General features: G+C 41.3%; 1 long non-coding RNA gene across 4 annotated transcripts in view; it reads left to right on the top strand.

Annotated features, from left to right (window-relative positions):
• The first annotated feature begins 64 nt into the window (after positions 1-64).
• LOC308057083 overlaps positions 65-27,308 on the top strand; it is a 97,842-nt gene continuing 70,598 nt past the window's right edge. For 3 of the 4 annotated variants that reach the window (XR_013925113.1, XR_013925114.1, XR_013925115.1), the window contains exon 1: positions 65-27,136. This is a non-coding gene — a long non-coding RNA (uncharacterized lncRNA). The remainder of the gene's footprint in view (positions 27,137-27,308) is intronic. The other variant, XR_013925112.1, reaches the window with a different exon arrangement.

The raw sequence follows: 27,308 nt of genomic DNA, 5'->3' as shown, positions 1-27,308 counted from the left end.
CCAGCTGTCTCAGCTGTGTCCCCTCCCAGCTGCTTGCGCCACGCCCCCCCCCCCGCCCCCCCCCCCCCCCCCCCCCCGCCTGCCCACTGGTGGGGAGGGGTGAGGAGCAGAAAAGGCCCTGGCTCTGTAAGCACTGCTCAGTGATAACAAAAACATCTCTGAATTACAACACCATTCCTAGCACAAAGCCAAAACATAGCCTTATACTAGCTACTGTGAAGAAAAGTAACTACCCCAGCCAAAAGCAGCACAAGTAGTTGGTTTGACTTCTAAGAAACTATAACCCAGATGTGTCTTGATGAGATTGTGCAATATGAAGATACTGAATGAAAAGAAGAAATACCCAGAAACTGGGTCATCCTGTTCCCATCTGTTGCTTCTGAGTCAGTCCTAGTGTTACACCATCAGATTCATTGACTTGGTTCAGAATAAAAGCCTTTAAAGAAAATATTTAGCATATTCTCTCTTTACTGTATAGCTATTGACACAAGATGCAATGCTGCAGTTGCTTTGCATTTTTATAGAAAAGAGAGACAAGTGGTGGCTATGGGGAAAGAAAGGCACAGCATGGTTTTCAAACTTGTTCATGGTGTGTTACTACGAGATTTTACTTTCTGAACCTTAAGATCTCTTTTACTCTCATTCACCATTGTATACCATCCCTGTGGCAACACCAGTGATCACTTATGAGGAAACATGTTACACAAGAGTGAAACATTTCTTTAATCCACCTTGGTGGGTAAGAATTAAGAAGAGCCATTCACATGAACTCAGACTGTTCTTCACTGATGAGCATAAGATTCTGAGAAGGTTTTGGTCGTGGGCAGATAGCTAAAATTGCTCATTGTGGCACTATTTCTTCCCTCTAAACATCCCATCAAATACTATTTACTCCTTACTAAATACCAGTTATTCTTCATCAGAAGTATTCTGCTCCTGTGTGTTCCAGATTCCCATTCCAACATATTTCAGGTGCATAAGAGAAATCAGCTGGAAGATGGGACCCTGAAAAGGTTTGAGTATTGGGCCTAATGGTTACATGTATATTCTCAAAGTTTAGATCTTTCAAGAACATGAAAACAAGAGTCAAATAAATTGTACAATGCAGAACCTAGCAGCTTTTTTCCCTTATCTTTCTTAAATGCTACAGTCATTTATAAAGAAGCGCACAATCTGTTTGATGCATGCATACCTTCTGGATGGCCAGACGTAAGTCCTAATCTTATAGTTTGCCCAGGACACCAAGGCAAAACACTGATGCTCTCAGGCAGATTACTAACAAGTTTGTTTTAGTGTTCAGATGCAGAAAGTCACATAACTTCACGTCTGCAGTAGTTAAATGCTACCAGGTGGAATTTGAAAGGAAATTATAATTTCTGTAATACAAAGCAGTATTTACTGCCAGCACAGATTGTTCAGGTTTGAATGTTATCTGAAGGATTTAAACATACAACCTATGTGAAATTGATTACTCACTGGGGAAAAGGACTAAATATTTGCTGCGGAAGGCACAGAACAAGCAATTACTTTCTACAGCCCTCCCTCTATACCTCCACCCTTCTTGTTCATTTACTTTCCCTTTCTCAGGGCATTTCACTATAGCTGCATCCTGCCCTTTACAAACTGCTTTTCTTTTCTGGCATTCGGTCCCTTTAATAGAAGTTGCAAGTCATACTGGTTTGCAACAGCTCTGTGATTTACGCAGAAGAGGAAAAACAGGATCAGAGCCCTGTGTTCATGTTTGCTTGTAGCCTAGGGAAAGATCTGAACTCAGGTTTGCAGGAGGAAGGAGCATGATCTTTTTTGTTGTTGGAATTTACAGTATGTTTCAAAAGTTGTCACAGCTTAAAACCTAGTATTGAATTTGTGCTTCCTTTGCTAAGAAAAAAACCCCACTGTGCTTGTACAAGTCTGAAAGAACATAAGGCATAGCACCATGTGCAGGTGTTTTATATGGGCAGGCAGAAATAAACTGCTCAATTAATGTTTTCTTCTGACATATTAAGGCATATTTTTTATGAAAAAACGTTCCTTATTTCTGAAAGAACTCTGAATTCTAGTTTGGTGGCTCAGGGCACAAATGAAAGTGGAACAAGACTTTTTCTTTGAAATTATTATACATTTGATCATCTACAGTTAACCTTGACCAACAGAGCTGCACTGCTAGGCCAGTGAGGCCTCCTGTGAATAGTCTGGCCTTTGTGCTTCTTGCAAACAGACACTCTTGAGCATCCCTGGAGAGAAGGAATGGGAGTCAATGTCTCAAACAGCAAGCCTGCTTCCTTGCACATCCAATCAGTTGCATGGTAGGAGGCATTTGTTACTCCAAAAGTGCCCAAGAAGCAGAGAACATCAGTGTAACTAACGCTTTCCTATCACAGTGCTATCAAAACTAGCCAGCTGCAACAAGACTTTTACCATCCCATACCAGGTTAACTTCAATAAGTAGTTCCCACGCCTTGTCCCAGCACAGCCACCAATCCCCCACCAGGTTTCAAAAGTTCATCTACTGTCTGTGCTGTTTCTTCATCCTCTTCAGGCCAGTCCACCCTGTTTCTTGCCTCACCTACACCCATGGCACACATGCATGCACACTCTTTCTCTCCCCTCCCTCTACTTCTTCTAGGTCTCCCTTCGTCTAAAGCTCCTCTTCATACGGTCCTTAGAGCTATTTAACTATTTAGCAGGAACCAGCCACAGCTGCACATTATCCACATCAGGCAACCCATCAGCCCTGAAGCCAGCCCTCAGCTGTATATTATCAATGTTAATTAACCTGCCTTCATTCCTCTATAATTCCTCTACACCTCCTCTACACTCTCCTTCCTCGAATGTCCTACCAATGAGAAGAGAGAAAATCTTCATTCACAAGTCCAAACTTGACAGTTGGTTTAAGGTTGACTACCTGAGCAGGTCCCAGAAAGTGTTAGCTTTCTTAGCAAATGATCTCTGCAGTGCAAGGTAACTATGGATTCCACTGTAGACTTAACAGGCAGAAAAAGGATAGCTGAATAGCAAAGTACATCGATGAACTGTCTAGGACAAGTCTCTGACTTTCTTTAGCGAGAATTTATCTTGGAGATTCAGAGCTGTTATTTTATTCCCTGGTTTGCTGTGTAGGATTATGAAAGTGTACATGTTAATGGTGTCCTGCTGTTCTCAAAGTACAAGAAATACACCAAAAATAAATGTCAGTCTAAAATATTTCATACAGTACCATTGATGGAAAGGTTAGAAAGAAGTGGTTGGACTATGATGAAGTGGCAACTTTTGTGTGGGTCTTTCACGCTATAATTTCATGCTGAATATTTATTTCCAAAATCTAAAACACGGGTTGGAAAATGTGACAAAAACAGTTCACAATGAAACAGGATTCAAGTATGATTTCAGTCATATTCTTACATATTTAAAGTAAATTGATACAATAGTCTGCCTACTGTCAGCATAGAATGACTATTTAGTAGATCAATAATCTAGACAGTAATTATAGGTTATTATGTGCTTATCTGGGATCTTCCTACAGACATTGAGTGTTATTTACAAGTAACTAGGCTTTCAAATACTGTATGTCTATGTATTTAATTATGTAAAAACTGAATTTGAAGAAAATGGGTACCTGAAATAAGAAAGTTTTAGCACTTTTTCCTGAGTGGAAATCAGAGCAAATGAATAGAAAGGAAACATAAGGACAAAGGCAGGTTGATCTCTACTAAGTGGTGGATTATTGCCCTATAATTCCCACATTTGGTAAATAGAGTATTTAATTAATAAGCCTAATGTAAAACTAGAAAACTCTTGTATAAGTACAGATTTATTTTATACTGTTTGAATTCAGAAAATCCTTTTAGTAGTAAGATTCTGAGATTTTGCCTGAATTAGAGCTCACTGGAGATGGAGCATTTGCTTTTATAAAAATGGTGGTCTGACCTCCATGCATTAAAAAGTGAGAAGGGTGTAAAAAAATAGTTGGCCTGCAATACTTCTCATCCCATGTTTTAATGTACTCCTTAAACCAAGCAAAGGTTATTTCTATCTAGACCTACTGTTATGGAAAATTGTAACTAGGAAAACTCTTCAAACCAAATGACAGTTTAGAAAGCTGACAGTGGTTTATTGCAGTGCTGGGTGCACAGGGGATCTTTCCTCCTAACATGCACACCAATGGTGTACTCCAGGGTACGCATTATATACAGCAAAGGACTTGCATATTCATAGTACATTACATATTAATTTTCGTTCACACACAGGATTGGTTACAAGTGTCTTGCTTCTAACACAAATAGCACACATCCTCAGATAGCACTACTGAAGTTTCTAACCAACTACGCATGATCCCAAAGTGGGGGTTTGCCCTCTTGATTTTTTTTTTTTTTCTGGTGTGTGTGTGTGTGCTATTTGAGTTAGAGGTTGTGATCTCCCATTACCACAACTACCTTTGCCCTACTTTCAACTAATTTTCTGTGGGTTGCAATACCCACAGAATTAGCTTGTTTCCTCTTGTACCCAGAACTTTCTCACTCAGAGGCTTCTTTCTGCATAATTTAAAGAACAGTGTTCTTGGTACCTCTTCTTTGTTTCCCAGGGTTGGCTCCCTTGGTTAGAAGTCCTTTCATTCATCAGGTCTGATGGCTTGAGAGGTTTGGTTATTTGGCAACTTGAGAGGGTGGGTCGGCTTGACCTAAACTTTGTGCACATGCTTGTTTAACATGTAGTTAATTCCAGAGTTTAGGCAACAATGTATTTTCTACTTACCCTGCCTCCTTCTGCCTGATCCCAGTAAGCATTTCTTGCTGCCTTTCACCAGTGTGATGAATGGAGAGAATAAGCCCTTCAGTCCTTTGGTCTCTACCTGTCTTATGGTCACTGTTTGTTAGAGGGAAGACAATAAAGTTGAGTATCAACCCTCCACACATTCTCTTTTGGAGTCCAAAGAGTCTATGCAACCATCAGCCTTAAAGGCTTCCCTTCGAAAGCATGGTTACTAGAAAGATACTGGGTAGTTTTGTGCTTTGAAGAGAAGACCCCTTTCCTGCAGATGGAGGTTGTCTGATACCCCATTTTCCAGTTTGGTTGTTGTTATAAGATACCAGCTGCACATTTCTATCTCTGTATACAACCCTGCCATTAAAGGTGGTAGGATTATCAGTTTCTACCAGAGAAAATGCTTTGAATTCCATTAATGTTCATTGACATGCATTTCTTCAACTCTCTTCATAAGTCCTTGCTTTGAAGCGTGAATATTCAATTAATTGTGTCATACTTGCTTCTAAAACTAAGAGACTGAGACTGAGTTAATTTACATTTAAACAATTGATATTATCTTCTGAGTTATTTATCAATCTTCTTGTTAGAAGGATATTTCAGTAAGAATGAGTTACACAGCCAAACGATGCTTCTGTTTTCTATGTTGTGCACTTTACATTGGTAGCCAATACTATCAAATGAAGTAAATGCTTTAATTCTGGTATTCTAATTGTCATGTTAGAAACAGAATAGTACTGTACCTAAGCTGGTATGTAGGCATACTTACTTATTTCTATTTTTTGAGATTAGTGGCACATAAACCTCTACAGGGAAGCAAAAATTAGTTTTTTTAAAAAAAACCCTATTACTAGTGGCATTTTACACAGGTTCAAATATTGTTCACTGAGATTTTTCAGCACAGTTTGATAGCAAAAAGTGAAATATTTGAGAAGGTTTGTTTTTTTTTTTTTTTTAGGCAATATAATGACATGAAAACTGAAGCTGGTAGAATCTTCTAACACTAGAACATGGGTATTTTTTGATCTGTAAGTATGTATAGTGCAGATGCTGTCAGGAAAAATAGTCTCCCTCAATTAAAATGATGATGAATTTCCTACATAGTTGTTTTTAAAAGATGTAATAGCACATTAGGGATCACTTGGAGCTGTTTGTATTCCATTATTATCACAGATACTCAGTTTTAAAATTGGCAAGATATTTTATTTTCTTCCTCCTGGAAATAATATCCTGTTCCATAATCAAAGGGCTCAGGTTAAGATAGACAATTCATGCAGACAGAGACATTTTTCTTATTCTCACAGAATTTCAAGAGCTGATTTTGTTCTCTGTGCAAATCAAGAAGAGAAGTATGTCAGCAGCTGTGCAGACACCAGTGGTCCAGCAATATGTGCTGACAAATGTGGCATGTGACTGCACAGGACATGACCAGCACTTCTGACATTGCCATCCTTCTCTTCCAAGAATTCTTGTGGTATTCATCGCTGTCCCATGTCCTGCTTCCTCAGCCATTGTCTGCAGCCTGCAGAGTTATCAGATGATACAAAGTAATGTATTCTTTTACTTATTTTCCTTGTCTTTAGAAGAGGAGATGGTGACCATTGTAACCACCATATTGGGAAAAGTATTTGTGGTAATAAAAATGTAGAGAAACATTTAATTCCTGGATCTCATTTTATAATGGACTATCTGTTTTGTCACCCAAGATGCTGGGGACATTTATGTTGGTTCCTTTGGATGCTAGTGGCTTATATTGACCAAAAAACCAAAACAAACAAACAAACAAAAAAAAAAAAAACAAAAAACACAAACCCACAAAAAAACCCTGGAAAATAATAGGTGAGTAATTTGTGATTTAATTTAAAAAAAAAAAAGTTCCCTAGCTATGAATCTACTCAACCTTACATGCTAATACTGTAAGAGAAAAGGATCTCCTGTTTCCTGTCATGCTTTAGAAATAGCCATGCAAGACACCCTGCAGTTTCCTCCCATCTGTTTCTAGACATTAGGGATTGGACTGGGTAAACTCTCTCTGCCTACCCACCTGAACTCTCCTCATAAACTTCTCAGCCTTTCACTTGCATCCAAAGAAGTATTTACATGTGGCTTGCTAATGAATATTTTCATTGAAGTATACCACTAAATAAAAGGAGCTGTGCTACAAATTAATTCTGTTATGTGGAGTCCACTCTGCATATTATTCAGGAAGCAGTCCCACATGAATCAAAGTTTAGGAACCCTGGCTCTAAAAATTGGTCTGATTCCCACTGCTGTAACTTGTGTTTGCTTGCAGCTTGCATTCTGGAAGGCATCTGCCTGTAGCAAGGTTGTATTTTGAAGTCAGACCTTGGTAAGATGTGGGAAGAGAAGTGTATTCACTTTTTTAATATTGCCAGACTGTTGACTCCAGGAAAAAAACAACAGGTAGGAATAGTCTTCTCTTAAAAACTCAAAGGGACTAAGTAACTTTGCAACACATCCGACCTTCCAGCCTTTTCTCTGGAAGGCCAGAAAGCCAAAAGTACAAGTAGACTAACGTATAACTCAGCCCAGCAAAGAGGTTTGTGCATGTGTCAGGGAGCAGGAGAGCTCCACAGAGGAGCCAAAACCCGCTCCTGTCTCCCTGAACCGTGGGAAGGGCAGTGCAGAGACACCTGAGCAGACTGCCTACAAACCTGGCTGGCTGTCTAGCTTCCCATGTGCCATGCTGGAAACACTGGCACACAAGCCAGCTTTTGTAATGAGCTTCTCCAACCTGTTAAAAGTGCTTGGCTGGGTGGATGTCCCTGTGTGGATCTCTGCTAGTACAGGGAACCCTCACTGGGCTCTGTCCCCACTCACGCAGGTCACAAGGCAGGGGTTAAGTCTTATATTAGTAATTAAACCCTGGGCTCTTTTTATCCTGGAAAACTGGCTGTGGTCAGCTCTTGTTTTTTAATCCTGTCCTTCCTTTAGAGACTGTTGTACACTGGCATGGATTACTGCAAACTGCTGTAGGAACCATTTAGCTCTACTTTGTAAAGCACAGAAAATCCACACAGAACAATGACAGAAGGCAAACCACATTGTCAACCATCACATGGCACTTCCAAGGATGCAGGTTATTCTGTCTTAATGATATCAACACCAGCAGCAGGCCTTGTGGGAGTGTGTCATTCATAAGATGGGAGACATAGTGCAGAAACCAAGGGGGCAGAAGCTTCTGACTGGCAGTGTCCCAAGAGTTGTAGCAGTTCCCTGACCATTCTGACAGCATGTCTGGAAGTGTGAAAGCCTTGTGAGTGCTTGCCCTGAGAATTGAGCAGAAACCATGACAACAGTGACTACAGCTGTGCCTTATCACCATTTAACTTGGCATTCTGGCCCAGTTTTAACTTTTCCACCTTCAGAGTGACCACTTGGCTCAGGCATACATTTGCTGGTCTCTTGGCTAGGTGTTTTGGCCTGACTGCTTAAAAAAAAATATTTATGGAGTTACAGCCTCCTGTATTTTACCTGGGTGTTTCTGCATAATATTCTACAATTTTATTAAATAAAAAGGTTTTCTTCTACATATAATTGCAACCACAAGCTATCACTCATGTTGTAGTTCATTGTTTACTAGATAGATGCAAGGACTACAATGTTCAGCGGGTTAGGGATTTCTCCCTTAAAGACCTACCAGTTTCATACTTCCCCTCAGCATTTTATTCATTGCTAAAAACTAAAAACAAACTAAAAAGGCAAATGGAAAAAACCCAGCACTGTGTGTGCTTTGCCTTCAACAGATATTATCACCTAAATTCTTTGTACACATCAATACAAAATGTTATCATGGCAGATCTGCCCTGGAAAAACCCTGCTGGACAGAAAGTAATTCAGAAGAGTAAGGTGATATAAGTGCAAGAAAGGTCTGATGTTGCAGAGAGATGAAAGCTATGCAAATAATTTGCTTTCATCACATGTGCTTCTGCTTTACAAATTGCTTTTTCTGCTGAACATATAGTTTCAGCATGAAGTTATATCCAGACAGATTAAAGGACAGGGATTCACTTTCTATGTGTACTGTCACTGTTCTATTTTTGCATTTCATAGACTACTTCTCATAAAATAGCAGTGATTTTACAGGGCTTCATGCTGGAGTGCTCTCCTCCTGATTTGGGTCACTGGCTACCACAATGAGAGAAAGGTTAGACAAAACTTCATGGCAGCAAAATCCTTTCTTTCAAGGGCTACAGTCCTGCTGACAAGCAAGCCTTGCTGCTAAGACATTTAACTTGCACAGATATTTGTGAAAAAAAAATCAAACACTTATCTATCAGCCTTAGCTATATGTGCTGCTATTGCAACCTGACAGACTTCCTGCCTGCTACTCAGAGCAGGGAATCCACTTTACTGGTTATGGGTCCAGGTAATGCAAACACACACCAGGACTCACAGTGTGATTAATATGACTGCTTTAATAAACACCATAAATCAATGCCTTACAAGCAAACCACTATCCCTATTAATATAATGGAGGCAGTGATCATATGTTGTTCACACTTGATAGCAGTATAATAAGCAACACACAGAAAAGTTAAAAAATAGTCTACAGGGTTGATTAGAACATTATAGTAACCTACAAGTGAAAGAAAGTAAATAGACATACCACCTGCTCAGAGGGAAAGTGCAGTGTGACAATGACAGGGAATCTCAGGCTGGCTGAGAGGGAGCTCTGTTAAGTACTGACTCGAGATTTTATACCCTTGCAGTCATGTGTGGATAACTGGCTAGCTGAAAAAGGTCACATAGACATAGTCCAGCTGGCTGGACAAAAATGCACATCACTCTCAGCTTATCTGAAGTAAAGCAAAAACACACTATCCTTGGCTGTTCTTGTTACACAGTAACAGGAAGATTGCAGTGGGAAAAGAATGTTGCAGGTGGGAACAGGTAACTCCAGAAGAGAAACTAGGGGTGGGCTTGGGTTTTAGGCAACTAACCAATAATGAGCTTAACTTTTGTAATATGTATGAGCTAATTATAACAAGGCATAAAAGATGACTGTAAGGCACAATAAATGAAGTCTGCTGATCACTCATATTGAGTGACTGTGTCTTCCCTCTGTCGCGACAGTCATGTAGGCTTTTTATGTGGATAACTTTAATAAGCAAGACTTTTTTATCAGTTTAGATACAACACAAAGGTGTTACAACACTGGATGTGTGGTCCCACTTAGCTAATAGATAGATTTTATCTTTTGGTCTTTGTTGCCTTTCAGACAGGGGGTGTGAGTGAGGCTTTATTACCACATATGCACAGTAGGGATCAAGGGCCTCAGAAAGGAGAAACTATCTGGCCTACACACACTCCTGTTTCTCTCTTATGGCTTCAATGGCAGTTTCCCTTCTTCAGCACAATTCTTTTTTCTTTTTTCCAAACAATAGCCTGAACCTCACAGCTGCATCTTCCCAAACCAGAGCTTTGGTGTCACACCCCATACTCTTACCCACACTTTCCTGCCTTGCTCTAAACCATGACTCCAACACCATGCATGCTCCTCTTTCTCCATTTCCTGTATTTCCTGTTCCATATTCTGTACTTCTGAAGCTGGACCCATCAGACATGTTGTTTCCATTTCCAGGACCTTGCCTTTTTTGATTTACAATGTTCTGTGTACCTCACATGAATACCAGGTAATTTCTTGAAAGCTGCAGATGGATAGAAGTATTTGCTGCCTTGCCCAGTCACGCTGGCACTTGCAGGGTCACATCCTCTTTCCTGTTCTGCAGATGCTGCCAAATGCAGTAGACCATCAATAGGGCAGCCTGGCTACCCAGGGTAACAAAGGACTGCAACACACTCTGCCTTGCAGCCATGTAAAACCTTCCAGGAGCTATGCTCACATGGGCCCTGCTAGAAAGTGCTAGTCCAGTGGTCTCATGTAGCAATTTGTTTCCAGGCATGCGACATATCTCATGACAGAGGACCCAAATACCAGCAGAACTTAGGCTAAAAAGAGAAAGCTGGGGAGAAATTAAGAGCAATACTCCAAACATTCATGAGCTTCTGTTAGCTCAGTCCTAGCAAAGAAGGAAAACAGATCAGCAACAGACCAAAATTAAGGAATTCCTTATTTTAACTTCATGCATAGTTTCTTGGACCACTGATACAGTGTTGCCATTATCTTCTGTATAAACACTGAGCTTGATCATGGGTTCTTTTTCTGAGGGTTTTTACTGGGCCTATTTAGCATAAACCTCGCAATGGGACTCTGGAGCAGATGGCAAAGGCATTGCAAAATGCCTCGAACTTCCTTTCTGAAAGAAATCTTCATCTGCCTGCTTCACTGTAGAAAATGATGGCTCTTTTAAATATAATGGAATATACCAGGTGCTATGGTATGTTATTGAAATGTATATTGTCAGAAGCTTCTAGTATGTTGGTCAGAGTGACACAACAAAAGCTGCTATTTATGCTTTTAAGCCCTTCTTTCATCAGTAGGTTAATCATCTCCTACTTTCAGTCATGGAATTTATTTTGCAAGTGAAGAGTACATAGGAGAACAGGAATCTTATTCTCAAGGGAAAATATAAAAGAAGCCTGCTGGTTTCTGACAGCTTGATCAGAAATGCAAAGGAAGCATGGAGAACAGTGTTGATGAAGGAAGTCCACCACTAATGCTGAAAAGCCATTTCTATTATGTCATGTCTTTTATTTCTTACAGAGATGTGTTATAGAGGCCTGTGTTTCAGTGGTTTTCAGTGTCTTAGTTAATGCCTGAGATCAGATCAACTCCTCTCCATTCTTGAATCATACAGGTAAGCACCATCTCTCCTCTTAGCACCAACAGCAACAAAAATCTTTCTGTGAGTGTTTAGATTGGCTGAGAGCATCTTTTTGGTTAGTAATACAGACAAAAAACAAGAAAGGACATTCACATATTAAATAGCTCCTTGAGGAAAAAAAAAAAAAACATCAAAATGAAGTACCTTGGGAAAATAAAGACCCTCCTCCCAGCACATCAGAAAAAAACCTAACAAAACATTATAGGTGATGAATTCATGATGGTTTCTTTGTTTTGCCAATTAAGAAAAATATGTTTGAAAGTCAGTGCAGTGTAGTCACATGTTCTGTTATAACCCTCTAGATGGTTTGATTATAAGTGTTTGATCATAATTGGTGGATGTAGTTTTTCTGGATTTTAGTAAGGCTGTTGATACTGTCCCCCACAGCATCCTTCTGGACAAGTTCTCCAGCTGTGAGATGAGGAGGTACATAGTGCATAGGGTGAAGAACTGGCTGCAGGGCAGAGCTCAGAGGATTGTGATGAATGGGGCTACATCTGGTTGGTGACTGGTCGCCAGCGGTGTTCCTCAGGGCACAATTCTGTGGCCAGTTCTGTTCAATATATGTATCAATGACCTGGATGCAGGAGTTGAATGCAGCATTAACATGTTTGCTGGTGAAACCATACTGGGAGGTGCTGTTGACTCCCTTGAGGGACAAGAGGCCTTGCAGAGGGATCTAGATAGATTGGAGCACTGGGCAATCATCAGTGAGATGAAATTTAACAAGTCCAAAAGCCAAATTCTGCACTTGGGATGGAGTAACACCAGGCACAAGTATGAACTGGGAGAGGAGTGCTGGAGCTCAGCACTGCAGGGAGGGATCTGGGGGTGCTGGCTGACACAGGCTCAGTGTGGGTCAGCAGCGTGCCCTGGCCGGCAGGAGGGCAAACCGCGTCCTGGGGGGCATCAAACACAGCATGACCAGCCGGTCAGAAGCGGGGATTGTCCCGCTGTACTTGGCCTTGGTGCGGCCTCACCTCGAGCACAGGGTGCAGTTCTGGGCCCCACAGTTTAAGAAGGATGTTAAGGTCCTGGAATGTGTCCAGAGGAGGGCAACGGAGCCGGTGGAAGGGCTGGAAGACATGTCCTGTGAGGAGCGGCTGGGGACTCTGGGTTTGTCTGGCTTGGAGAGAAGGAGGCTGAGGGGTGACCTCATTGCTCCCCACAGCTTCCTGAGGAGGGGATGGAGAGAGGGGGGTGCTGAGCTTTTCTCCCTCTAAAGAGTATAAGACTATTTTAACCTTGACGATAGAGGGACTATTACTAAAGATCTGCAAAATGTGATGAGGGAAACGTGCATTATCAGAGGGTGGGAATTTATTACACAGGAACCCATACCCCCATCTGAAAGCTTGTATATGGTCCACAAGATTCTGGTTTAATACATCAAAATTGTGCAAGATTGCCTTGAGGTTTTTTAATAGGCAAAATTACCCACTTCTGCTCTTCAAAGCCAAATAGCTCCTACCCTGGGGAAATATTTCAAAAAGCTCTTGTTGCCAGTTTTATGACATTCAATCTGACTATAAAGGTTACAAATGGAAAGATTAGTAGGTGTTGCTCCTTAGGCTTAGTTTTTTAGCTTATGCTTCAAAAGTCATTAAAAAACATATGGATAAAAAAAAAGAACTATATATTCACTATATATACTGCATTCACTCTGTATACTATACTCACTTATAGAGTGGGATCTGGGTCAAAAAGATTACTCCAAATTTAGTACACAGAACAAGGCTGGGGCGTATGTGTCTGGACGTTGGCATAAGATCCAGAGCACAGTTTGGGCTGCCACCAGCTGGCCCTCTCCAAATCAGTACCTTGGCATGCCTTGTAATAACTGCAGGACATTAACTGTTTTCAAGGGGCTGTACAGATAAACTACTCCAGAGGATAAAAGGGTTTAGCTGTAAGGATTTAAGCCAAGCCATGCCTGTTGTCCTCAAGGCCAGAGAATGGTCCCTGGCTAATTTTATGTACTACTATAAATGTAAACATTGCTTGGTTTGACAAAGTAAAACCCAGCTCAGGTTTGAAACAGCTACCAAAATGGCAAACTGCCCTCCCAGCATTGTCCCTCTTTTAATCCTACTGCCCAACTCCAAGGAAAAGCTTCTGCCAGTCCTTCAACAGGATCTCTGTAGTACACTTTAGTCACAGCCTGTTCCACAGCTGACAAAAGCTATTGAATATGTTCTGTGTGTCACACGGTGATTTGTTTTTAACATTCCAGGCTGGCTAGCCAATAGCCTTGGGCAACCTTACTGCAAATTTCCTGAAACATAATATAAAGGCACTTTTGTTTATTCTATTCACTTCACATGACAGAGAACAGGGAAGGTTAAAAGAAGAGTTGTATGTGCTGGTGATAAGGGTTACAGTTGAAGGTGAAGAGTGTTTCAGCTTATTTATAGCTGATATTTCCCCCCTTTTAGAAACACTGCTAGTAATTGCCATTTATTGGAGATACAGCCCTTTTTTTCAGCTTTCAAAATATAGTTTAAAATGCTTGCCATCTTAGAAAGATAATGAAATGCAAACAGGAATGCTGGGGTTTGTATCTTAACCTTCATAATCTAAACTTAAAGCAAGTCATAGCACACTCATTTGGTGCTTTACATGCAAAATTTCTTAAATTTGTGATATTTAATGTGAAAATTTATTGTATGAGCATCTCTAGCCTTGACAAACTGGATATACAACTGCAAATCTGCAAATTGGAAACCAAAGTCCTCAGCTAGGAATTAAAATATCCTGCTCAGATTCTACATATTCTTGAACAGCAAATGATACAAGTAATTACTTGCTTCTGAACTTTGCTTGTATGGGTTAGTCAAGAATATCTGTGCAATCTTTACAAAGTGCAGTGGGGTATTGTAGGGGCGAAAGCTTGTTTTTGCTTAATTTTGTATTGAAGGCTTCTTAAGTGGCCAAAAGGCAGTAAGAGAATAAAGAAAGGACAACTGAAATGTCATGGCAACATATCTTTGCCATTGGCAATGGCAGCTGATGATATGCAAATAATTTTTAAGCCACAAGATTACTGGAGGGGCACATTTCTATTATGTCAGCCTTTTCAATGGGCCTGCATTCCTCAATAAATGCATATTTTTAGATAGCATTGTCATTTTCTCTGGCTTCATGTTATAGTCTTTATGGGCTTCATTGTAAGGTAAGCTAATTGTGCTGTTACAGTGTGTGTGGCATAAAATTCTGTAGCTGAACTGCAAATTGGACCTCATAGGTTTTTAATCAATAAATTGTGCTTCTCTCCTCATAGGACTTTAAGGAATCTTTAATGTAAGCAGAACATCAAAGGTCAAAGTCTTGCTTCATTAATTGCAACTTCTTTAAAGTAAAAAGCATGGCAATTCCGGCAAGTAAGATCCAGGTTACTCTGTTAGTTAGTTGTCTTCAGCTGTAGCTACACAAACTCAGGAATTCTTGGTTTCAAAATATAAACTTTGCTGCAGATCTCTAAGACTGCATACTTCTGCTGGAAATGAGTCAGCCATGCCTTAGTGTATTTGATTTATTAGTCAGAGTGACAATGAGACTTCTGCCCAAGCAAGAACATCAAATTATGTTTTCTAAACTACCCTTTTTTGGTCATTCGATATGCGCTATTCTGTACAGGCTCTCCCGTAGTGACTCTAACCTCAGAGTGATCACTAAGTTGAGTCATTGCATCTCTAGTGTAGGCAGCTGGCAAGGTCATATGATCCAGTGTCTGTTTTCAGATTAGTAATATCATATAATATAGTTTCTTATAATCTCTGGGGGGTTTATAATATTTTTTCTTACTATTTTGCTGGTTCCTTCCTGATGTAGAAATTTTGTTTATAACAAACAGGAAAATCTGTTAGCAAGTTTCATGATGATTCCTTACAAGAACTTCAGTGAAACTAGGAATTCCTATTACAGTTTGACCTGCATATATAGCACAAATACTTGTATGCTTTCCAAGAACACTTGTGTATTTTGCTCCTAATGATCTCTGTAAGTGGATTTCTCAGTGCACGGATTACTGGAAATTTACATGTTCCAGCGCTGGAAAAGAAAAAACCAGTACCCTTGTTTAATGCCTTCTGAAACAATCTTGAGAAATGAACTGTGGGTAAAAGTCACTTAGTGTTACTGGAACTGTTTTACTAAGACATGTTTTCATTGATGACTTATGTTGACAAATGGAATTTCTGTAGCATTTTCCACTTGCACCTGGGCAGTCCTGCTTTGAGAGCTGCAGCCTGTGTACTGCAATTGTCTACAGGGCTAGTGTAAGGTAAAGGTACTGTACTTCACAGGCATTTTTGCACAGAAACATCTTGTGAAGGCACTTTTGAAGTCTAAAGAACAATGTCAGAGCTCTACCCTGAAGAAACATAACTTTGTTCCTTCCTTAGTTAGTGATTTCCCTTCAAAACAGAATAGACTTCTCAGTTACATGATTGTTTTTTGTGGAGATACAAGTGCTTTTTCTCACTCCTTTAAAAAGCATTGTAGACTGCCGCATGCATCCACTTCAGTCTTTCTACTGAAGTTCCTCTCTGCTACTAAAGCACCCTGTCAGGTACCATACATTTTAGGATAAAGAAGAGTAGGAATAACAACTGAGAAGTCTTTAAGCAAAAGAAGAAAAAGACAGAGGCTATGACTCAAGCTAATAGTTTCGATAGAAATTGGGAGATGCAGAAAATCAGCTGCCCGTGGTAAAGATATGAAATTCTTATATTCTAAGGTTTGAAGGTTTTTTTGTACCAATGAGAAACTGTGGATTTCCACTAAAAATATTTTTTCTGCAGGTATATAGATGAGAGTGCCTAAAACCTATTATCTTCAGTGTTTAACACAAAAATTGAATTTATTTCTAGGAAATCAGTGCTTAAGTTAATATCTAATGCTCCAGTGACAGAAAACGTGAAAACCTTCAATCTGCTCTGCTCAGCACACAAAACCAAGAATGGTTCACAGTCTCCCAGTGAGAGGGCTTCACGCTATGCTGTATACAACAGCTCTTTGGAAGATATAGCCTAAACAGTATCTCATAGTATTTTTCTGCCTTAGATTCTCAGGAAACCTACTATCATGCCTATTTTTTTGTCTTATTAAACAGGTAAGACATGGAAGGAACAAATTATTTTAAAATCATGAGTTATGCTTAAAAAAATATATTTAAAAATAAGGCAGCCAATTCAGAATAACGATGAAACAACCCGGATGCTTGTTGCAAATGCAAAGCACCATTTCCTCTGATTCCCAAACACATCCATGCATTTAAGAATCATGTTTCACGTAGGACTTTCTGCCTCTGCCTGAGCTGCTTGTTCTTCAGCAGTGCTGCTTGATTCCTGCCCTGCGACGAGCTGCTCTGCCACCCACCGGCCATTTTATTCCTGATAGAGACAGCATAGTGGAAGAGCAAAACAGCTTTCCTACATGCATCAAAATGGTTATTTGAAGCAGACCCACCTCAAGTATCTTTACAGCAGATGAAGCATAATTTCAATAAGGTATCTCTACTTTTCCAAAATGAAGAAGCCTGTGGGACAGAAGACATCCGGCGCTCAGTCTACCTGGATCACATCTGCCCTGGGTACCACTGGGCTGCTGACCTTCCCACACATTTAGACTCATATTTGAGAGAGATTAATATCTTACACTGGCATTAATGACCTGTGCCTTGGAAAGCTGAGAGCATTGTTTAGGTATTTCATTGTGTATTGACCTCATAGATATCTAAAGTGAGGCTGCATATGCTAAAATCAAAACTTAGAGGTGAGATGAGGCCTGGGTTCTACTTACCTGCCTTTATGACTTAATACCAAATGCATGAAAAGGAATTTTCACAGACTGGAAAGGCCTCTCTTGCCTTTGCAATCTCTGCATTAATGTCTTCTGGCTGTGTTTTGCATGTTGCAGACCATGTTTTCTTGTCTGTGGGAGCACTAGCATTAGGTAGCAAAGCCCATTTTTGCACTGCCAGCTCTTTGAATGTTACGTTTATGTTTTGAAAATGAAAATACTACTGAAACAGAACCAGTATGCACTTAAAATGTTTTGGAATGCTTCTATATTTTCACATAAAAATGTAAAACCTTGGTTTAACCCCAGCTGGCAGCTAAGTACCACACAGGTGGCCCAGTGGTACTGGGAGGAGAATCAGGAAAAAGGTAAAATTCATGGGTTGAGATAACAACAATTTAATAATTACAAAAATATAACACTAGTAATCATAATAACAATTGTAATGAAAAGGAGAGAGAGGGACAGAAGGATAAAATCCAAAAGGGAAAAAAGCCAAGTGATGTGCAATACGGTAGCTCACCACCCATTGACTGATGCCCAGCCAGTCCCTGAGCAGCAATCAGTCAGCCCTTCAGCCCTGGCCAGCTCCCCCCAGTTTATATACTCAGCATGACGTCATATAGTATAGAATATTCCTTTGGCTAGTTCGGGTCAGCTGTCCTGGCTGTGTCCCCTCCCAATTTCTTGTGCCCCTCCAGCCCTCTTGCTGGCAGGACTTCAGAAACTGAAAAGTCCTCAATTTAAAGGAATCACTACTTAGCAACAGCTAAGAACATCAGTGTGCTATCAACATTATTCTCATACTAAATCCAAAACACAGCATTGTACCAGTTACTGAGAAGAAAATTAACCCTATCCAAGCCAAAACCAGGACAAATCTTTTCCCCAGTATTAAAAGCAATCAATAGATCCACAGTTTCTACTTTAACCTGGGAAAGAACATGATCACCACAGATTTTGACTTAATGTGAGGCATAAATGTTACCCCATATTTCCATGCTCACATGGAAAGCATGGTTTTTTATGAAGGACTTCCTATATTCTGCTATGATTATCGAGAGCCATTTCTGTGCCACACATCCAGATAACTCACGGACATCAGATACTCATCCTTCCTTACCACTTAAGCAAGAGTGCTCATTCCTGAATTTATGTTCTTGTCGTTATATGAACAGCACTATTAAATAGCACCAAAAATATTCTGCGCTTGTCTTAGATAACCAGTCCTTTGAAGAGACTGTTTCAAAGTACAGCCCCCCACATATGGCTTACACTTCTGTTCTGCTTTTATTACTGAAGCATGGTAAGTCATGTAGTCAAGTATGCAGTCATCCAGCCAACTCAACAGCCTGGTACATCCCTTTTCTTAGAGGGTAGAATAATTACAGTTTCCATAGTCACCAAATTGACCCTTATTTTAAGTGGTTTAAATTCTCCAGGGCTAACAGCTAGCTCTGTGTTTCCCTCCTGGAATAATGAAGAGCATGTTGCTTTTAATGATGGTCATATTAGACGTTCATTCATTGTGTTACCTGGAAGCAATTACATTACATCAGTTTCACAAGGTGGAGGGAAAGAGAAGAAAAAGATCAAGATACTGCCACACTTTGATACTATGAACAGGCTATTCATACAAAAAAGAGGTGGAAAAAAAAGTGTAAGTCAGATTCTCAGCTAAAACATGTTAGCAGTGATGGGATCCCAGAAGCAGCTTCAACTACCACCAGCTGAGGGACTTTAGTGACTGGAGTATCCTTGCACATTAGCAAATGAGGCACCCACCTGAAGTGTCAGGACCTGCAGCTGTGAATGTTGCATCACAAGGAAGTGAAAAGGAGACCTGTACACCCTCCTATCACCCAGTGTCACTGATTAGAGCAGACAACGATTTAGAAACAAGGTTATCTTAGTCCCTGAAGTATTATTCAGTATGGAGGCCCTGCAGCTAATGTCTACCAAAGTGTGATTCATGTAATAGGGCACAACTAGTACTCAATATGCCAAGGGCAGATTTCTGCTAACACATGTGAGGTAAAGGTAAAATATTGAAATACTGAAAAGCCCTGTGATTTTACCACAACAAACCAAAACCAGGGAGAAAATATATCACGACACTATCAGGAACAATCAGCAGAGATTTGTGAAGTTTATCTTCACTGACATCTGCTCCCAAGCAGCACCCTTCCTAGGTCATTTGCATTCAGTAATTATCTTACCGCTTCTTAGCTAGATTCAGAAGTTATGCAAATCAGCATAGAGAAGATACACAATTTTATCAGGTGCTAATTAAGCACCTAGGGTTTACTCCATGGGAATTTTGGCATCAGTGCAGAAGGAACAGAATCAGACTCACTGTTTTTTGTGCTGATGACCTCTGATGAACTGCCTGTGTCAATATCCCACATTCAGCTACAATAATTAGTATTCTAGATGATCTTTTTGGATCAAGTGTTCATCAGAATAAAATACTGTATCATGTTTCATTATTATGTTTTTAATAAAGGATAGTGTACTATACTAGGTAATACTTTTGTTTGAGACAATGTTCTAGTTGCATCAACACTGGGAGAAGCCTAGCCTCAACTAAGGTTCCTGATTCCTGTTTCACCCTGCCTGGCCCCTCAAACAGGTCAGGAACTGGTGCTGGCTGACTGGGCTTGCACTCAGTTACCCACAAACCTTTGCTCTTCAGGTCTGAAGTAAAAGCATCCTTCTAACTGGTGTTAACAACAACCTATGTCAGCTCATAATCACAGACATGGTTACAACATGTGTTAAGCATTCATATTTCCAGTTCAGCACAAAGAACAATCACAGGATTTCATACAGTGAGATGCAGAGAGCTGAAACAATAGGAACACCATATGAGGCAACAGGCAGAAGGGCTTTCTCGTTGCAAACGGGCATTAGAGGATTATTTGGCAAGCTGTGTATGCACAGCAAAAAAATGAGGGGAAGAAGCCAGCAGGCAGAAGGAAACAGTTTGGTCCACGAGGGAAACAGTAAGTGTGCTCCCCAGGGAACAAAATCATGTGGGTGTAGTAAACCACCTACTGATGTTTGTTCCTCTTGTGTTGGAGAGAACTGGGACTTCTGTTTGATCTAGATGCTGGATTTATAGCTGCTCCCCTGTCTCCACCTATGATTGATCACACCTGTATAGACATGGAGCTCCAAAGTGTCTGTAGAAGAGGAAAAGAACTAAATTTCAGCATTTCTGTGCTGTCCAGACTGAATCCACTCATGGCTTCCCTTGTCTATACTTGTACAATCAATTTGTCTTTATAGTTCAGATTATCAGCATCTTGGGGAAGGAGCTGTCAGAGGTATTTTTTTAACAAGCACTATGCCTGCCCATATCACCATGCCAATAATTATAGTTCTGGATTGCTTTCTGTGGGTTGTGTGTCTCAGGCAAAAGTGAAAAGAAATAAATTAGAGGTATTATAGTAGCCGAGATCACAGATTTTGAATGAAGCTGTTGGGCACAGTAATTTAGATTTACATTTCTTAAAAATAGCTGTCAAAGTTATATGTCATTCTGTTAGCACAATGTTTAATTTATCTTTCTGCTCAGCAAGGTTGCCTGGAAACAGGGAAATAGGCTGAGAAATCCCTTTGTGAAAGTGTGGTATCACTTGAGAAATCAATATGACCACTTTATGGCTGCTATTTTTATTCAAAGATTTAGAACCTCTGAGATTAAAAAACCCAACCAACTTGTAGTAATTTTAAATATACCTGGTACAACTAGCAACTTGGAAGTAGGACTTTGTTCAGCCCCAGCAGTCTGTCACTTTCACAATTATAGTGCACACTGGTATCTCTCCTGGCACAAGTAACAATCACATTCAAGGCAGAGCTTCTCTTGCAATATGCAAACCTAGGACTGAAGGCTGAGTGGCTTCACAGAGAGAAAGAAAGCAAATTATTTTTAATCACAGGCCATGAAATTGCAGCATAAAGTGCAGTAAAAGCATGGAAATATCTATACTTACAGTGTCTGTCCCTAGCAGACAAACTCATTCAAACAATGCTACTGAAGAGACATCCATCTAGGTTTGCTGTCAGCTCATACACTGTTCCACATTGTGCATGGCTGAGAAGGGCAAGGAGGCAAGGAGGGACAGCAACAGAGAGATGACTGGGGCAGTTATATTAACTGGTCAAGGGGAGAAATGATCATGCAAGATTTTTCAGAAATACAGCTCCATGCTGCAAATCTCTTATCTGCCTGTGCTGAACTCAATGCTGATGGAAAACACTTGCAAAACACGTGCATCAGTCACTGTAAAAAGCTTTTTGAGATAAACAGCTAGGTTGCAGGATTTCTTCTAATGCAGGGGATTTATCAAAGCTTTTGAATATTTTCTTTATTGGATTATACAGAAGTTTAAGAACCCAATATACCCACACTTGTGTGAAAAAACTTCATGTCCCTGGTTATTCCCCTGAAATTCTTGGGACACATGTACAGGTTTAAATGGACTACTTTATTAGGCTCTGTGATGCTTTGCCAGCTGCACCTTGCTACAGGTTTTGCAGACCTACAGGTGACCCCACACCTTGCACCTCCTCTGCCGTGCCCCCCCCCCAAGTTGTACTCTTCTATTTTCCACATTTCTCAGCATCTTGCCTTTGCAGCACAAAACCCGCTGAACTATGAGTACACTGAATATTAAGTTGTGAATGCAATAAGCAGAGGTGGCTGGAAAAGGTTTCAGCAGAGTCTGTTGCACCGTTGTACAGTCTGGACTTGAGACAGATGCAGGCAGAGCAAAAAAGAGTAGAAGACAGTGCCCGCTGGAAGAGCAGGGTGAAAAGTTATATTGAATAATTAATATGATGCGCTTCACCATTCTCATTCTTCAGACTGTCTGTCAGCAGGCTTGTAATTTTCCTGTTAATTTTCTGTGGGGGAAAAAAAACATCCAGGTTGATTTCTGCCAGTGATGTTGTTTGTTATCTGTGGGGACAGAGTGGGCATTCAGTATGCAAACTCAAGGGTTGCACTGGTTGCTTTTGGCTGTTTAAACATGGCATTATTTTCCTGCCACCTTACTTGGAGAATGACATTCGTTAAAGTCTGGTTCTGCTAAAACCGAATTTAATCCAGGATACCCTTTGACTTTAATGATATAACAATATCCTGCAGTCATATGCTCAAATCAAATCAGTGCAGCACAGGTACTCACAGTGAAAATAAAAACAAAGCCCCAGAGTAGTTTATTCTCTACATAAATGGATTTTCCTGTCCAAAAGGTTACTTATGCAAAGAAGACATGAAAATAAAATGCATAGGTCATTTCCTGTTCTTTGTTAGATCTGAGTATGAGAAGTATCATTCACTTGTAGCCAAAAGTCCTTTTACAGTTATATATTTAACAGAAAAATCTGACACAACGCAGGAAGGCCAAGAGCTGGTATCAAGCAACCTTGAGTTTTGTGGCCTTCAGCTAGAGCTAAGATGACTCAAATAACATAACATGTAATTCCAATAACCTACAGGGATGCTGTTCAAGAGCAAATGTAAATTATTATGAACTTATGCATCCCTGGAGATTTACTCAAAGAGAATACAGAGATGATTGCCTTTGGGATGAATGAAGGCTGTAGTACTCACTGTGCTATACCCACATGAGCTTCTGTGAGCAAGACATGAAGAATGATGACAACAGAAAGCAGAGAATTGTTCTCAGGAGGGTTCCAAAAAAGCTGCTCCACAGGTGACGCATCGAAGAGGGGTATTTCCAGGGCAACTTGATTCTATGATGCTCTTGCCACAAACATAAAGTACAGCCCTATAGATGTAGACCTTGGACTTCGGCAGTCTTTTAGTATAGTCTCTGACTGTACACTGCTGTAGCATGGTTTTCAAGAGCAGTTCATTCATAAAGAAAATTCAGCAGCACTAATATGGATACCAGTACATGCACTCTGATGGATGTGGCTTCACTACTGATGCAGTTGTTTGTAAGCTAAGGTGTCCAGGCATACAGGGGAAATTTAAGCATAGGCAGGGCAAGAAACAGACATCAGGAAATGAGTATCATGTCAACAAAACACATGGATTAGAATGTGGGATCTTTTGCAGCAAAATAACCTTAATGGTATTTCATTTACAATTTACGAGTGTGAGGATCACTCTAGGCCTGTATCTTAATAATGTATAATAGAAATGCTAGTACTTCAGGAAGTGGGGTGGGGGTGACAATTATAGTCCTGGCCACCCGAGTTCCACCTCACCCCTGATCAGCTAAGACCTTTTAAAACCACGCTGTATAGTCTGATTCATTTCTAAAAGCTGGTGTGACTGTATGCTGTAGTTTTACTCCCTGATAGCTCCATTCACTTCACCAGAGGGTTACACTCGGAAATCAAGGAGTGCTAATGAAATCCATTCCCTTATTTTGAGACAGAGACAAGAGAAATGGCTACAAAGTAAAACTCAGTGTTTTTTCTATAGTGCCTTGTCTTTATTGTGGTCCACAAGAAGATGGTCACCCACAAAAGGGGCTTTTCAGAGGAGCATTCTAACTATTCAAGCAGAAGGCTTTATTCAGAGGGATCTTTAATTAGCAGTTGTAAAGAAATAGTGGTGTGGAAACTTGCACAAAATACACTCACTCAGGGTTATGATACTGAAAGCAAGGGAGGAACTTGAACAGGAACTTGAACAGTAGGGCAAAAAAAAGGAACAGGGTTAAGAGTAGGAAATTACTGATGAATTTTCAAGATGGCTTGGTTGAGCATTCACTGAAACTAATCTTTGTACAGCCTGCTTAGCCTTCCTAGCCCAGGCATTTTAAGTTGCACGCTAGCAGGAAACAGTTTCCTGGCCTGCCTTGCATTTGCAAGTATTTGTTAAGTCGCACAACAGGTGCTTTGCTAATGGCTAAGAACTGCTAAACTTCAGTATCAGTGTTAGGTTCTGAACTGATAATTTGTTGTTTGTAAATAAGATGAGGTCTAAGACCTTACTGTGAATTTTCACTGGGCCGATGTTTGCTTGGCCATGTGGCTTTGTCATGTGTGTAGACCATACAGACCACAGAGCCTAAAACTCCCTGAGGGGGAAAAAAAATAATCTTACACAAAGAGAAGATGGGTTTCACTGACTTCTTAACCCTCTCTTACATACCTAAGAACAACTTGTCACTGCATTCAGAGTAATTATAGTTGGCCATGTTAACAAAAAATTGCTTTTCTACCTGAGGAAGCCCGATCAAAAAAAACGTTTCAGAGTGCAGGAAGGGTCTTCTCCCTCATTGTGCTTCACAGATCTCCCCAAATCTTACTCAACACATTGCTGTAACACAACAACTCCGCAGAAACATAAACTGGTCAGGTTTGAGCTGTGTTTTTTTCACGGGAGGAGGAAAATTAACTACATTTATAGAATTTCCTTCATGTTTTCATCCTTAAAACAGGAGGGAGTCCAGAGGATCTATAAAATAACCTGAAGGGTGATTTATGTGGGGAAGTTCAGAAAGCTGGTACCTCCCTGTGCCTTCCCCCCTTGCTGTTTTATTAAGAAATAGAGAAAACCGAAGGGAAAGCCAAAGATGATGACACCACTTGTGCGCGATGTGCTGCCCTCCTCAGGCAACCTGCCTTGAAAAGCTCGCTGCTGCCTTCAGAACAACCATTACAGCGGGAGAGGCGCCACTCCAAGAAATAACATGAATTTATTTTACCTTGCCAAGACACGACTCGGGACAAAAAGCCGGCCAGCACTGCCCCCAGGCCGGTGACGGCTCCTCGCCCCCTGTGAGGACACCTCTACCGCACGGCGGCGGCCTTTGCCGCTCCCCTCGCGGGCGCTAAAATGGCGGCGGGCCAGCCGCGGGGGGGGAGCTGCCCTCGCGCGGGCCCCCCCCGCCCCCCCCCGCCGGGCGCGCCACCACGGCGGGCGCGCGGAGGCGGGGCTGTGGAGCTGCCGGGGCGGCGGTCACGGAGGGTGGTGGCCGTCGCAGCCGCGCCCGCTCCCCCGCCCCTGTGAGCGCCGCTCGGAGCGGCGCCTCCGTCCTTGTGGTGCCGCAGCCACGGACGGGGAGCCTCTTGTGTGTCGGGAAAAGCGCCGCCGAGGCAGCGGTGCTTCACAATTTGAACCCAGTGCCATCTGAGAATCGGTGACTGCGTTTGGCGTGGCCTCAGAAAACCGGTCGCTCCCCAGCCGCTCCCTTGCAGCAGTGAGGGGTTCCACCTGGCCTCAGGAGGGGCTTTGGCGACCCCGGTGGAGCTGCATAGGGACGTCGCTGGTGGGGCAGGTGGGAACGATGAGATAAAAGTCACGTTAGGATGACTAAAGGGAGTGGGTGGCTTGGTGACGGTCCTGAGGCCCTTCTTTTTTTACACCTGGTGGTGTGGCTGGTGTTGCTTTTTCATGCTTGAATGCAAATCTTCTCATGAGCAGGTAGAGCTGCGGGTAACGAACTGCATCACTGGTAAAGAGATGCGCTGCCTTTGTACAGCGATGCATCTCAGAGCCAGGAGAGGTCAGCTCTGTGCCCCTGTAAAAGATGCTGCCTTCAGGTTTTCCTCGGAGAAAAAGGTGAGCTTTGTATTTATGCTTGGAAAAATAATAAATAGGCCAGGGAGATGGCAAAAGGATTCCTCAGCTGTTTCATTCGTGCCCCAGATATTTATCCTCCCAGCCCTTTATTACTTTTAATTTTTCTGGACTAGAAAAATCTGTAGCAACTTTTACTTCAAAGTGCAGGGTAAAGCAAATAGTGTAATACCTTGGACAAAATTTGGACCAAACACTCACCTTGATGAGAGCTGTTGTTATTCTGTACATATCCTCAGTTAACGCGAGGCATTTTGTCTCTTTGGTATAATGCCTTAGCCTGCAGATACATCAGGAGAGGTGCTTATGGGGTGCAAAAGCTAGTATAACTTTTGTTTTTGTGTCAGAGAAGCAGAGACAAGCTGAAAAAAAGTGGCCACTTTCCTCCAGATTGCAGCCAGAATCAAACATGGTTTTGGACTTTTTGTTTTGTACCTATTTCCTTCTTATTTATGGGGAGAAACTAATATGCCATATACAATCTAGTGTTGCAATGGCTTTCCCTTGCTGTCTTTTCTGCCTGTGATCTTGGGACCTCGGAAGGTAGTGGTGCACCTCAGATGGTATACGACTATACCCTGTGCATAACAGACAGAATCTTGAGGCACAGAAGAACCCTTATTTTGGACCTGAATTACCAGGCTAGTTGAGCCGTATGAACTCAAGTTGTGCATGACACAAATGGTAAGATTTACTTGCAAAAGCACAGCCTTGCAACACTGGCACCCACCTGCTCTTTTGCAGGCCAAAGGCCCCATGGGACTCACAAGAGACTGCAGCATGTCAGCAGACAGTCCTGCAGTCTTTTCTGGTGGACTCAGCACTTGAGGCTGCTGTAGCAAGAGATGGGAAAGTAGGAAATAGTTTTTATATCCCACTGAGCTCCATCAGATGGGATTACCGGCTGACATCTGCATCCCAACTCAATTGAGTCCAGCCAGCTGGCTGTCAAGCTGAGGTGTCCAACGTGGGGGACAGCCAGTTTGCATGGAAGATTTTGTAGCTCCTCATGTTGTTGCTGTTTCGCCTCCAGGCCTCATCTCTGATTTCTTGCCAGAGCAGGAAGCAAAGCTTCTTCTAGCCCAGTTTTGCAGACCCAAAGAATTCAGGTGAAGATTTCTGATTTTCTCCAGAACTTTGAACTGCCTGTCATGGATTCTAATGCAGCTACCATTAATGAAAGCTACAGGTATAAATCAAAGATGTGATTCAGAGAGTCAAGTTCTCATTTTGATGCAGTGTAAAGCATCTGTTGTGAATTCAGCACATGTAACCTCTCACTGATGCTAAAAGAAATTAAGTATGTGAAATGGAGAGGGCATGCCACATACATGAACTGAGCAAGCCAACTTATAGTCTCG

This window comes from Falco punctatus (assembly GCF_963210335.1).
Source record: "Falco punctatus genome assembly, chromosome: Z".
Taxonomy (NCBI): domain Eukaryota; kingdom Metazoa; phylum Chordata; class Aves; order Falconiformes; family Falconidae; genus Falco; species Falco punctatus.
The sequence above is the reverse complement of the archived record's forward strand: the minus strand, read 5'-3'. Positions and strand labels throughout refer to the sequence as shown.